Below are 13,574 nucleotides of genomic sequence, written 5' to 3'. Positions count from 1 at the left end.
GAGTGGTAAATATTAAGGAAAAACAGAACAAAGAGCCGATAATGAAATGCCAAGGAATTTGAAATTCTCAACCATATCTTTATTCTCAAATCATTCTTTAATGTTGTACCAGAATAGCTGAGTGGTTAAGGCATTGGACTTAAGAGCCAATGGATTTATATCTTCATGGGTTCGAACCCCACTTCTGGTACAACAAGTCCTGCTTTGGCTTCCCTTGTGGCTCACCTAGTAAAGAATCCGCCTGCAATGCGAGAGATCTGGGTTTGATCCCTGAGTTGGGAAGATCCCCTGGAGAAGGGAAAGCCGCACTCCAGTATTCTGACCTGGAGAATTCCATGGACTGTACAGTCAATGAGGTCACAAAGAGTCGGACACAACTGAGCGACTTTCACTTTAACCTCTAATTGCTTAAAGTGATTTTGTCCATATGACTAAGCTTATGAAAAGGGCAGGGGGCATGTTCTTCCATTTCTCACATGCTCGTAATACCCACAACTTAGCTGGACACATTCTGGACTTCTGTAAATTCTGCTACTTCATACATTAACTAAATCACAAAGTTCTAGTCTTCTATACTGTGCAAACCACTGGTCAGCATTAGAAATTAAAGAGATAATAAGAGAATCCTGTACTTGAAAAAGCCCACAGGCTAGGGAGGAAAAGGGCATGCTGTTGGCACTGAGAACATTAATTGTGGAGTGCTGTGAGAGCATGGAAGGACAGCACCTAATCCAGACAGGGAAAGAAGAGGCGGAACTTTTCTAGAGGTAAACATGGGGAGTTTTAAAGAACTGTACTGATGACCTTGGGAAGGAGAGAAAGGCATGCATCATACATTCAGTGGCATGAAAAGAACACAAAACACTCAGAGAAATGCAACTGGTTGATATGGCTGGCACAAATTATATTCAGACGAAAAAAATCAATAAACAAGAGATCAAAAACAACAGACTGGTTTCAAATAGGAAAAGGAGTACGTCAAGGCTGTATATTGTCACCCTGCTTATTTAACTTAAATGCAGAGTACATCATGAGAAACACTGGGCTGGAAGAAACACAAGCTGGAGTCAAGATTGCCGGGAGAAATATCAATTACCTCTGATATGCAGATGACACCACCCTTATGGCAGAAAGTGAAGAGGAACTAAAAAGCCTCTTGACGAAAGTGAAAGTGGAGAGTGAAAAAGTTGGCTTCAAGCTCAACATTCAGAAAATGAAGATCATGGCATCTGGTCCCATTACTTCATGGGAAATAGATGGGGAAACAGTGGAAACAGTGTCAGACTTTATTTTGGGGGGCTCCAAAATCACTGCAGATGGTGACTGCAGCCATGAAATTAAAAGACACTTACTCCTTGGAAGGAAAGTTATGACCAACCTAGATAGTATATTCAAAAGCAGAGACATTACTTTGCTGACTAAGGTCCGTCTAGTCAAAGGTATGGTTTTTCCAGTGGTCCTGTATGGATGTGAGAGTTGGACTGTGAAGAAGGCTGAGCACCAAAGAACTGATGCTTTTGAACTGTGGTGTTTTGAACTGTGGTGTTGGAGAAGACTCTTGAGAGTCCCTCGGACTGCAAGGAGGTCCAACCAGTCCATTCTGAAGGAGATCAGCCCTGGGATTTCTTTGGAAGGAATGATGCTAAAGCTGAAGCTCCAGTACTTTGGCCACCTCATGCAAAGAGTTGACTCACTGGAAAAGACTCTGATGCTCGGAGGGATTGGGGGCAGGAGGAGAAGGGGACGACGGAGGATGAGATGGCTGGATGGCATCACTGACTCGATGGACGTGAGTCTGGGTGAACTCCGGGAGTTGGTGATGGACAGGGAGGCCTGGCGTGCTGCGATTCATGGGGTCGCAAAGAGTCGGACGACTGAGCAACTGAACTGACTGAAGAAGGGATAAAAACTTTAAAAGTAGTTTCTCCATACTAAGGAATTTGGATTTTTTACCCTGAAAACTATGAGAAGCCCGTTAGGGATTTCAATGAGAAGACCAACAAAATCAGATTCATATAGAGAGATCAATCTGGTGACAGTGGAAGACAAATGGAGACAAGACTGGGAGGCACAATCACCAGGAAGTGCTGCCGGAATCCTGGCAGCACTCAACAGCCCATGCTCCCAAGGATGGGAAGGTAAGTGACGAAGACTGCTCTAAGGTTTGGTGTTTTGCCATGATGGGAACAGCAGAAGGAAAGACAGGAGCTGAGGATACGGCAAGAGTGATCCATTTTTCCACACGAAATTCTGTTTCCATTTGGTACCGTGTCTTAAGGCCTTTGAATTCTAACTTAGATGAGTTGTAAATTCTGAACTCCATTACCTGTGCCAGAAAAACATCTATTTCTGCTTAACTGACTATGCCAAAGCCTTTGACTGTGAGGTAAAGGCTTGTGAATCACAATAAACTGTGGAAAATTCTGAAAGAGATGGGAATACCAGACCACCTGACCTGCCTCTTGAGAAACCTGTACGCAGATCAGGAAGCAACAGTTAGAACTGGACATGGAACAACACACTAGTTCCAAATAGGAAAAGGAGTACGTCAGGCTGTATATTGTCCACCCTGCTTATTTAACTTATATGTAGACTACATCATGACAAATGCTGGGCTGGAAGAAGCACAGGTCAGTCATGTCTGACTCTGCTATCCCATGGACTGTGGCCTGCCAGGCTCCTCTGTCCATAGAACTCTCCAGGCAAGAACACTGGAGTTGGTTGCCATTCCATTCTCCAGAGGATATGTCTGACCCAGAGATCGAACCCAGGTCTCTCACATTGCAGGTAGATTCTTTACCGTTTGAGCCACCAGGGAAGAACTGAAAGCTTAAACATATATAAATATCAGAAGCCAAATAAACTTCTGAATTTAAGTTATTTACCTGGAAAAATATATAAATGCCAGGCTTCAGGTTAGAAGCCAGAGACATAAAGGGTAAAAACAAAGTTAAACATGGCAAATGCAATGACAGACACGTAATGAATATATAATGGCAGCAAAACTTAGAGAGAGTAGGCCTGCTCAGCAAGAAACAGATTTGAGAAGAAAATGATATTCACACTGAATCTTGAAAGCTGAGCAAGTGTTCTCTAGGAAGACATCAATAGGCAAGAACATAAGCTGCTAATAGTTACACTAACAAACTAATGATGACAACAGCTATCAATTATGGAGTGTCTATTACACATCACATAAATCTATATGTTATATATTATACATTTCACTTTGCCTATAAAATAGGCACTATTATTACCACTTGACAAGATAATTAAGAAACAAAACTGACAGTATCAATGAAGGCCAGATTATGGAGGGATCTACAGATTACTATAAAGTGCCAAAAAGGAGAAAAAATACTAATAGATTACTAACTGAAACCCCCTATTTGCAGTTTCCCCAACCTGCAAAGCTCTTTTTCCCAAGTACACCCATTGCTGGTAACTCTTTTCATTCCAGCACAAATGTTTCTCCTAAGAGGTCATCTTCTTTCCTCATCTAAAATAGTCCTCGCCTTTTCTATTTGCTATGTTTTTCTTCACAGCACTTAATCACAGTGCACATATTATGCATTTATTTTCTTACTGTCAACTCCTCCACTATAATGCAATCATGAGATTTTAGGCACTGCTCTCCCTTGAGTGCCTAGAACAGGGCCTGGCACATAGTAAGCACTCAAAAAATGTGTTCACTGAATTACTTACCTAACTGGTTTCCAATACAAATGTTTGGAAGAGAAAAACTTTTCACAAAGTTACTTGGCTGATTAGAAAACTAAGATGCAGAAACTGACAATAAAAATCCCTTACCTCTTTACGACACTGACTGTAGTCTAAGCAGTTAGTTGAAATTTATTAATATTACTCCTCCTCTCATGAAAACTATTCAGTAGCTTCCAAGAGCCTGAAGTATGAAATCTTATCTATCCACTGTCAAAGACAGCTGTATAAATACTTAATATACAAACAAAATATATAACACGTTATAAAAAAAAGTAATGGAAGGAGAACTTTAAAATATTTAAGATTCAAGGCTCTAAAACTCGAACAGTAAAGATAAAATTTCATGAAGGCAAGGCCTAAGCCTGTTTTTATGACTGTTGTTTTAGTCACCCAGTCATGTCCAACCCTTTGAGACCCCATGGATTATAGCCCACCAGGCTCCTCTGTCCATGGATCTCCCAGGCAAGAAATCTGGAGAGGGTTGCCGTTTCCTTCTCCAGGGGATCTTCCCAACTTAGGGATCAAACCCACATCCCCTGCACTGGCAGGCAAACTCCTTAGCACTGAGCCACCAGAGAAGCCTATTTTGTTGATTACTATACATTACTATTATTATATATGTTACGATATATATATATATTATTATACAGTGTGTGCATGCTCAGTTGCTTCAGTTGTGTCTGACTCTTTGTGATCCTATGGACTGTAGCCCACCAGACTCCTCTGTCCATGGAATTCTTCAAGCAAGAATACTGGAGTAGGTTGCCATGCCTTCCTCCAGGGGATCAGCACTCCTAATAAATAATTATGCCTGACTGATTTTTATATGCAAGCAATTGCATTTTGGGTAGTATTATGCAAAAGAAATTGCATTTTAATAAGCAGGGTTTTAAAAAAAGAGAAAACAGCAAACCCAAAGAGGAAGTAAGATAAGATCTGGGACCCACAAAGAGCAGTCTGCTGGCAGACTGGCTCTCAGCAGAGAGTATTACTCAGTGCTCCTCCCTGTTCACCTCTCCCCAGATGCTGCCCCTGGCCTTCACAAGGGTGGGGCAGGGAGGTCAGTCCCACATTACAAGCAACTGTCCTCTGCTAGATAACACTCCTCCCTAGGAGGAGGAAGGAAACACTAGCAAGCGGAGAAGCAGGAGGATGTGAATCTGGTGGCCTGGGGCTATTAGTCAGTGAATGACAAGGAACCGAGAATTAAATAAATTTTTAAAAAACAGAATATTCAAGAAACTACTGATAAAGTTTTAAGTAGCTGGGAAAGATTGAAGGTGGGAGGAGAAGGGGACTACAGAGGATGAGGCAGCTGGATGGCATCACCAACTCAATGGACAGGAGTTTGAGTAAACTCCGGTGATGCACAGGGAGTACCGCAGTCCACGGGGTCACAAAGAGTCGGACACGACTGAGCGACTGAGCTGAACTGTGACTTGTTGGTAACTATAACACAGATAAGTCACAATTTATATTTTGTGTAGTGCTTTCAAGTTTAAAAAAATGCTTTCCTACATAGTCAGTTTCATTTTAATCTACAGAGGAAAACTACAGTCTCAGTTAACATGCTTGTCGCCACTGAAAGCCTATTCCAACTGCAGGCAGGAAGTAACAGAACATAAACCACAATCCCAGCAGTCGGTCAGATGGAAAAGGTCAGACTGAAGTGACAAGTGAAATGCAGTCAGAGAAGGGAGGCAACTATGACCCACACTTCTGAACTACAAGTCTAGGTAAAACAAACGTACACTTCTATTTGGCTGAGTGTAACCAAACAACATAGTTACAAAATGCATCAAAAGTGATTGCATTAAGCCTTTACTAGAGACCAATATTTATGCCATATTCTTTATTTTTTTGTCCCAGCCAATTGATACAGGTAGGGATACAGTTCAGAAATGTAAGAAAAATAAGAACTTAAGAAATAAATGAACCTGAAAAAGCAAATCCAGTCTTTAAAGCTAGTTTCCCTCCTACAAAACCTTGAAGGTCCGCAATTTCATAACAACTAAGAAGGAGAGCCAGCTGACTTTTAATCACAAACCAATGACTGAAGCCCATTAACAATGTGTAACATCATATATTGCCAAGAACTTGACTTACCACACTGGCGACTATTTATGAGTCTCATGATTAGGATTTTCTTAATTATTACCACTGAGAGAAAAATTTTAAACAAATATTGTTCATACTTAGTACTTTCATTAATGGTTCAAGCCACTTATCAAATCAAATACTTCAATCAGAGTATTTTGAGATATTTTCTCTAAAATCTTTAGAGGTTACCATTCGGTGTCATTTTCCAAAAAACCAACAATCTGATTCAAATTCAAAAAGAAAGTGAATAATGCCTTCTTTCTTTTTTGATATCCTCTTTAAGGAAGAGCCTATTTTCCCTTATTTTCCCAGTGTCAAGCATATCACAAAAACCTGCCATATAGGAGGATTAATTTATTTTTTAAGAAATATCCACTGATATTATCAAATTATGGCTTAAGTGTTATACTGAACAGAAAATAAAGGGCCTGTTCTTTGAAATCTCTTCTGACTGATGACTGGAGCTGTGAATGACTGACTTTGCTGACAAAGAAGTAGTCTGACTCTTGTAAAGAGAAAAAACTTTCCCCAATCTGTTAGCTAAAAATTTCCCTTAAAAACTGCTAAATCCAAAAATACCTTCCAAATGTTTTAAACAGACTATTGGATACAAACTCAGTTACTTAGGTCCCTTTTCACTTTCCAGGGACATCTTTCAACTTACCATCTCCCACCCACACAAAACATGCTGTCCTTGTCACCTCAAGAAGTTCCCACTAATCTTCTCAAAGGTAGGAGACAGAAGGTAATCCCCTCTGCCTCAAAACTCTCAAAATGCAATTCATTTATCAAACATTCCTCAACCCAAAAATATCTACACTTATATTCATGGTTAACCAATATGTTCCTTTGATTTTAATAATCGACTTTTAAATATTAATATTAATAAATATTAATAAATGAACAGGACTATTTATGCAGGTGTATTTATCTCTAGATTCACTGACAGATGCCTAATTCTTCCAATTGTATTTTATCTTATAACCTCATAGAAAGCACTATATCTGTGCATGACATTGTTGTATCTGTCATATGCAGGAAAATACTGCTGACTAGGTGGAAAAAACAGAAGTAAACAGGTGCACGTATACACTTATTTACTGACTCCTGGTTTCCCAGGATGCTATGAACACTAATGATGATTAGCAATATTATGTGCACAGAGCAACGGAATAGCTTTGCTTATTTTCGTTTGGAGGGAAGAAAATGGTAATTCAAAATTACAACCAGAACATTGTGCATGTACTTTATGCCACTAATTCATATTCTTAAAATGGTTAAAGTGATAAATTTGATGTTATATATATTTTACAATTTTTTTTAAAAGCTATGAGCAAAACAAGTAGAAAACAAAGACTATTAAAACCATTCTACCTATATTAACACTTCGGGAAATAAAGAACATTACTGGTACTGCCAGGCACTGATCTAAGAGCATGACACTGTTTCACTTCTTTCTCAGCACAAGAAACCAACAACAATAAGAAAATAAAAACAGTATCCCAATTTTACTGATGAGAAAGGTTGAGCATTCTATAGGGGAAAAAAGAACTTTCAATTCATTCTCATTCTGCCACTTATTATACAACCTCAGGAAAGTTATTTAACTTCTTTGCCTTAACTATTTCATCTATAAAATGGGAATAACAGTATATTTACAAGGTTGTTGTTAGGATTAAATGAGATATCTATGTATAAAACACCTAACACAGCGTTGGCACATACTTAGAAGTCCACAAACAACACTCACTAGATAGCTTTTATTATTATCCAGAAAGGTAAAGTGCCCGTTGAAAGTAAACAGCACAGCAGGAATTCAATGCCAAGGCTCTTGCAATCTAGTGTACTCTTCCTACTAAACTGCTATTACCTTAACAGATAGCAAAAACATTAGTTTTTAATTAGACTTAACTCTGAATATCTTTTGCCTGATCCCAAAACCAAATACACCCTAAAATATAAAAAGAGAAGATAAAGAAGGAATAGAGAGTTTGTTGGATAACTTACTGCCAGTTGTTTTGCTTGGCTAATTCTACTTCTCTCAACAACCCTACCAAGTTGGAAACATACTAGAGCTTCTCACGATGAATTAGCCAAGTCTCTCATATGTAAAATAATTTACTCCTGGGTCAAAAGTTTTAATCATTTTGCTGAAATTCAACCTAGATCTGTCCAAATCCAAAGAACTTAATTTTTCCCTATATCCCACAATCTGTCAGAAGAAAAAGACTTCTCAGTTTTAAAAATACCCAAAAAGAATATTTTGTGCAATATTCTCATCACCTGAAACATAACAAGCACTCAGTAAGCACATACTGAATGAGTGAATCAATTCAGAAAGTGAATGAGTGGTCATGGGTTAGGCTGGCTTATATTTGTATTTTCCTAACTTTTAATTACACCAGAAAACTTTCTCTTTTATATGGAACAATCATATCAACAAAGTATGACCAAAACACCAAATGTGATAACAAACTGAGCACTTTAGCAGACAGCAACTTCACTCTTACAAGTGCTAAGGGTCGAAAACTCTGAAGTCATTCTTGACAACACTCATACACATCACATCTGACCTCAAGAAACCTGCTGGTTCTCCCTCTGACACATTATGTAGACTCTGCCCTACTCAGGGTCACCATCTCTTGCATGGATTACTGTCCCTCATCTTTCATGTCTTCTCTCGCCTCCTGTTATAGCTAAATCCATGGCCACCCACCACAACCACCCCTCTGTAAACACTCTCACCTCCTTCTCTGTTATCTCACTTGGTGAGCCAGGCCACAACCTTGATAAAAATCTAACTCTCCACCTACTGTACCTCTATACCCATGCATCTGAACAAGGCTGATCATGATGCCTGAAATTCATAACCACAGACTTCAATGGCACCCTAATGTTGCCAGGTAACCATACTGTAACTATCTGGTCTGTTCACTCTCCCAGTCTATTTCACACCTTCCTGATCCTCAACCCTTAATGTCTTATCCTCATCCTTATTCATGGCAATGACTCTGCTTCTCATGCTTCACTAAAAAAAAACTTTGTAATGAAGCAATTAAAAGAGTTTTTCCATAAACTCTCATGACCAATCAACCTCCCAGTGTCTGCTCCTCATACTGTGCCTCTGACCTACTGACACAGATGAATTATCCAACTTTCTATATAATGTTAATCTCTACCCTTGTGAACTAAATCTCACCCCACTGAACTCCTCAATAGCACTACTCCAAGTATTCATCCTTAACATTTTAACATTTTGTTCTCAGCAGATCACTAGCATCAGAATATAAACATCCTTTACTCTCATTCTTAAAAAAACAAAAAAAAGCAAAATACTTTTAATTTCACTTCACTACTCTTTCAGAAAATCTCCTTGAAAACATTGTTAATTTACCATCTCTAATTTCTCTCCTCCCTTTCTGTTAAAATACACTCCAACCAAAAAAATCTGAGAAAGAACAGATCTGGAAGAGTCAAGTTTCCTGACTTCAGACTATAGTACAAAGCTACAGTAGTCAAAACAGTATATGGTACTGGAACAAAAACACATACAGATCAATGAAACACAACAGAGAGTCCAGAAATAAACCCACACACTTATGGTCAATTCATCTCCAACAAAAGAAGCAAGAATATACCATGGAGAAGACAGTCTCTCAAATAAGTGATACTAGCAAAACTGGACAGCTATATCTAAAAGAAAGTAATCAGAACATTCACCAACCCATATACAAAAGTATACTCAAAATGGATTAAAGACCAAAACATAAGACCAGATACAGATACTACAAAACTTTCCTAGAGGAAAACATAGGTGGAACACTCTTTGACATATATCACAGCAACATTTTTTTGGATCTGTCTCTATGAAGCAAAGGAAACAAATGCAAAAATAAACAAATGAGACCTAAATAAACTTAAAAGCCTTTGCCTGGCAAAGGAAACCCTCAACAAAAAGGCAATCTACCAAATGGGAGAAAGTATTTGCGAATGATATGACCAGTAAGGGATTACTATCCGGCATACATAAAAAGCTCATATTGCCCAACATCAAAAACAAACTCAATTTAAAAATGTACAGAAGAAAACAGACATTTTTTTCAAAGAGGAAATGTAGATGGCCAACAGGTAGGCACATGAAAAAATGTTCACCATCAGAAATCATCAGAGAAATGCAAATCAAATACACAATGAGATTATCACCTCATACCTATCAGAATGGCTATCATCAATAAGAACACAAATAACAAATATTGGAGAATATGTGGAGAAAAAAGAACCCTCATACATAGCTGGTGGGAATGTAAACCAGTGCAGCCAGTATGGAAAACAGTAGGGAGGTTTCTAAAAAAATTAAAACCAGAACTACCATTTGACCCAGCAATTTTGCTCCTGGGTATATATCTCCCCAAGAAAGAAAAAAAAATCAGAATATTAATTCAAAAAGATATACATTTGAATCAGTTCTGATGAGATGGATGAAACTGGAGCCGATTATACAGAGTGAAGTAAGCCAGAAAGAAAAACACCAATACAGTGTACTAACACATATATATGGAATTTAGAAAGATGGCAGTGATGACCCTGTATACGAGACAGCAAAAGAGACACAGATGTGTGGAGCGGACTTTTGGACTCTGAGGGAGAGGGAGAGGGTGGGATGATTTGGGAGAATGGCATTGAAACATGTATACTATCATGTAAGAATCGAATCACCAGTCTATGTCCGATGCAGGATACAGCATGCTTGGGGCTGGTGCACGGGGATGACCCAGAGGGATGTTGTGGGGAGGGAGGTGGGGGGGGGGGGGGTTCATGTTTGGGATCGCATGTACACCCGTGGTGGATTCATGTCAATGTATGGCAAAACCAATACAGTATTGTAAAGTAAAATAAAGTAAAAATAAAAATTATTAAAAAAAAGATATACACACTCAATGTTCAAAGCAACATTACAATTGCCAATATATGGAAGCAACCCGAGGGTCCACCAACAAACGATATGGTATATAAATACAATGGAATACTACTTAGCTATAAAAAAGAATGAAGTTTTGCAGCAATTTGGATACACTTGAAGGGTATTATACTGAGTGAAATAAGTCAGAAAGAAAAAGACAAATACTGTAAGATACTACTTACGTGGGGTATCTAAAAAATAAAACCAGTGAATATAACAAAAAATTAAAAGGAAGCAGACTCACAGATACAGAAAGCAAACTAGTGCTTGGGGGAGAGGGGCAATATATGGGTGGAGAAATACGAGGTTCAAACTACTAGGTCAAGATAGGATCAAGGATGTATTGAGTTGGCCAATAAGTTCATTCAGGATTTTCCATAAGATGTAGTGAAAACCCCAAACAAACTTTTTGGCCAACCCAATACTGTACAACAGAAGAAACACAGCTAATATTTTGTAATAAGTGAAAATAGAAAGTAACCTTTAAAAAACTGAATTTAAAAACTGTTTTAAAATACATCCCAGTCAGGTTTGTCCTCTTACCACTTCACCTAAATAGTCCTGGTCAAAATCACCAGGGATCTCTACATTATTAAATTCAGTAGTCAATTCTCAGTTCTCATATTACTTGGCCTATCAGTAAGTATCTGCCACAGCTGATCAGTCCCTTCTTTTTCCAGATTTCAGGACAACATAGTATTGTCATTCTCCTCCTCATGGACTGCTTTTTCTGTCTTCTCTTCCATAGTGCAAAGGAAATTTGGGATGGCTATGTAAATTATCTTGACTGTGGCAAAGATTTATATACATATTCTAACTGTGGCAAAGTATATATACATATACTAACACTTTGCCAACTGTACACTTTTAATAGAAACCATTTATTATACATCAATTATACCTCAAAAAAAACCTGTCAGCCTTCACATACTATTCCTGGTCTCTAAGACTGCTCAGAGATCATGACAACAGGATTATTAAAGTTGTTTTTAGACCCTAGAATGAAAATATCCTGGCCACTGAGAACAGTCAGTTCCTTTCTCATCCTATTCTCTCAAAATAACTTGGATCTACCATTTTCAATCAAATTTCTTTCCTAACAAAAGAGAGAGTCAAACGGGGTGGTGAAGAGTTTGACTCTCTATTGTCATCCATTATGATTACAAGATCAGAAATAATCTGCTACTTTCCTTATTTTTCTCCAAACATTCAAAATGTCTCTTACTATTCTTAGCAGGGTCGGCAATCCTCAGCTAAGTCTGGCCTTTAGGAACTACGAAGATGGTTGCCAGATATCTGTGCCACTTTCTTATTTACTATCAGTTATGGGTCCTGTTTTCTATCTTTTCATAATTTTATACTCCTGTCTCAACTAACATTAACCTGTATCAAGTATTTTAATAAATACTACTAATAAGTAAGTAAATAAATAGTACTTAAAACTTGAAAAGAAACATACACATTAAAATATTTTACAAAAAATCAAATATGTTGGGGGGGGGGATGTGTAAAACTGTCAGAGATAGCAAGACTTCATGGAAATTAAATATTCAAGAAACCACTCTAGTTACGCCACAACTTCAAAAGTTTAGTGAACTCAACAGCAATGAGAAACTCATGGAGACACCGGTGGAATGGTGTCAGAGTTATGTTTGAAATAGAATATTCAGGTAGCTCCAATACGTGGATATAAGGACAACAGATTAGAGGCAGAGAGACAAGTTATTTTATTATCCCAAGCCACAAGGTCTAAACTAAGGTTATGTTAATAAGGTGAGACAGAATGAGGCAGATTACAAAAATATTTAAAAGATAAATTGTATTGATTCCTAGGACTTTCATTTAATTTCACTATGGTATGCAGTCTCCATTAAATAAAAGACTTTATTGATTATCAAGCATAAAGATAACGGTGAATCATTTTCCTCTGTACTTCATAATTTTACAGAAAGACACTTCTAGATGAATAAACTAAATTTCTGAATGATTACAGACTAAAAACTAAGCTCATATAAACCCTTTTTTTTTTTTTTTTTTGGCACAGTTAACAACAGGAAGACTGTTCTGACAGAAAACCTAAGAAAACTCCACCACATGTCAGACTGGAACACTACAACAGGTCCCTTGCACTTCAGGATATGAAGAAAGGACAAGATGCAGGGTGGCATCAAATAAGTAGAATCTGGCTTAGAAGGATATGATGTCAAAAAGATGGACAATTACTGCATTCTTCCTGACTACAGAACTCCATCAAATATTTCTAAGAAATGATCTAGAAGGGAATAAAGAAGCCATTCATAAAATAATACTGATCACTTTAAGTAATATGAGCTTTGCTTCCTGAAATGACTGTGTATATCCTATATTGAAAAGTCTTATTTACACTATTACCATAATCCAGGCATAAATTTAGCTTTCATCCAAAGAAACAGCTTTGTCACAAAAAGACGATTTCTATCCTAAAGGTAGCTATATTCTTAACAATTTAGAGCAAGGCTCTTTGCAAATTAGCAATCTGAAGATTGCAGAACTGGGTCAGTTTTCTAAACACAAACTTTTACCTCTGTTTTTGACACTGGGGGTGAGGGGGGGGAGTGGAATAAGTGTGAACAACAATTGTATGTCGTCAGACTATCAAAAGTTCAAATTCATCTGTAAAGCAATTATCTTTCAATAAAAAATAATTTTTTTAAAAAAGCACAAATCCAGTTCCAGCCTCTCTAGCTCTCCATCACTGCCATCAGAGAGAACCTCAATGCTTCGCCCCACAGCCTTCCTGTAATGGTCTCCC

At 37.9% G+C, this 13,574-nt stretch overlaps 1 protein-coding gene and 1 non-coding gene across 3 annotated transcripts in view; one reads left to right on the top strand and one right to left on the bottom strand.

Moving 5' to 3' along the window:
• The window catches only part of STIM2 (stromal interaction molecule 2), a 184,083-nt gene that overhangs the window by 118,855 nt on the left and 51,654 nt on the right, over positions 1-13,574 (bottom strand). The window lies entirely within an intron of this gene.
• Positions 108-190, top strand: TRNAL-UAA (transfer RNA leucine (anticodon UAA)). The gene has a single exon. It is a non-coding gene; the product is annotated as a tRNA-Leu (tRNA).

This window comes from Ovis aries, chromosome 6, assembly GCF_016772045.2.
Source record: "Ovis aries strain OAR_USU_Benz2616 breed Rambouillet chromosome 6, ARS-UI_Ramb_v3.0, whole genome shotgun sequence".
NCBI lineage: Eukaryota > Metazoa > Chordata > Mammalia > Artiodactyla > Bovidae > Ovis > Ovis aries.
The sequence above is the reverse complement of the archived record's forward strand: the minus strand, read 5'-3'. Positions and strand labels throughout refer to the sequence as shown.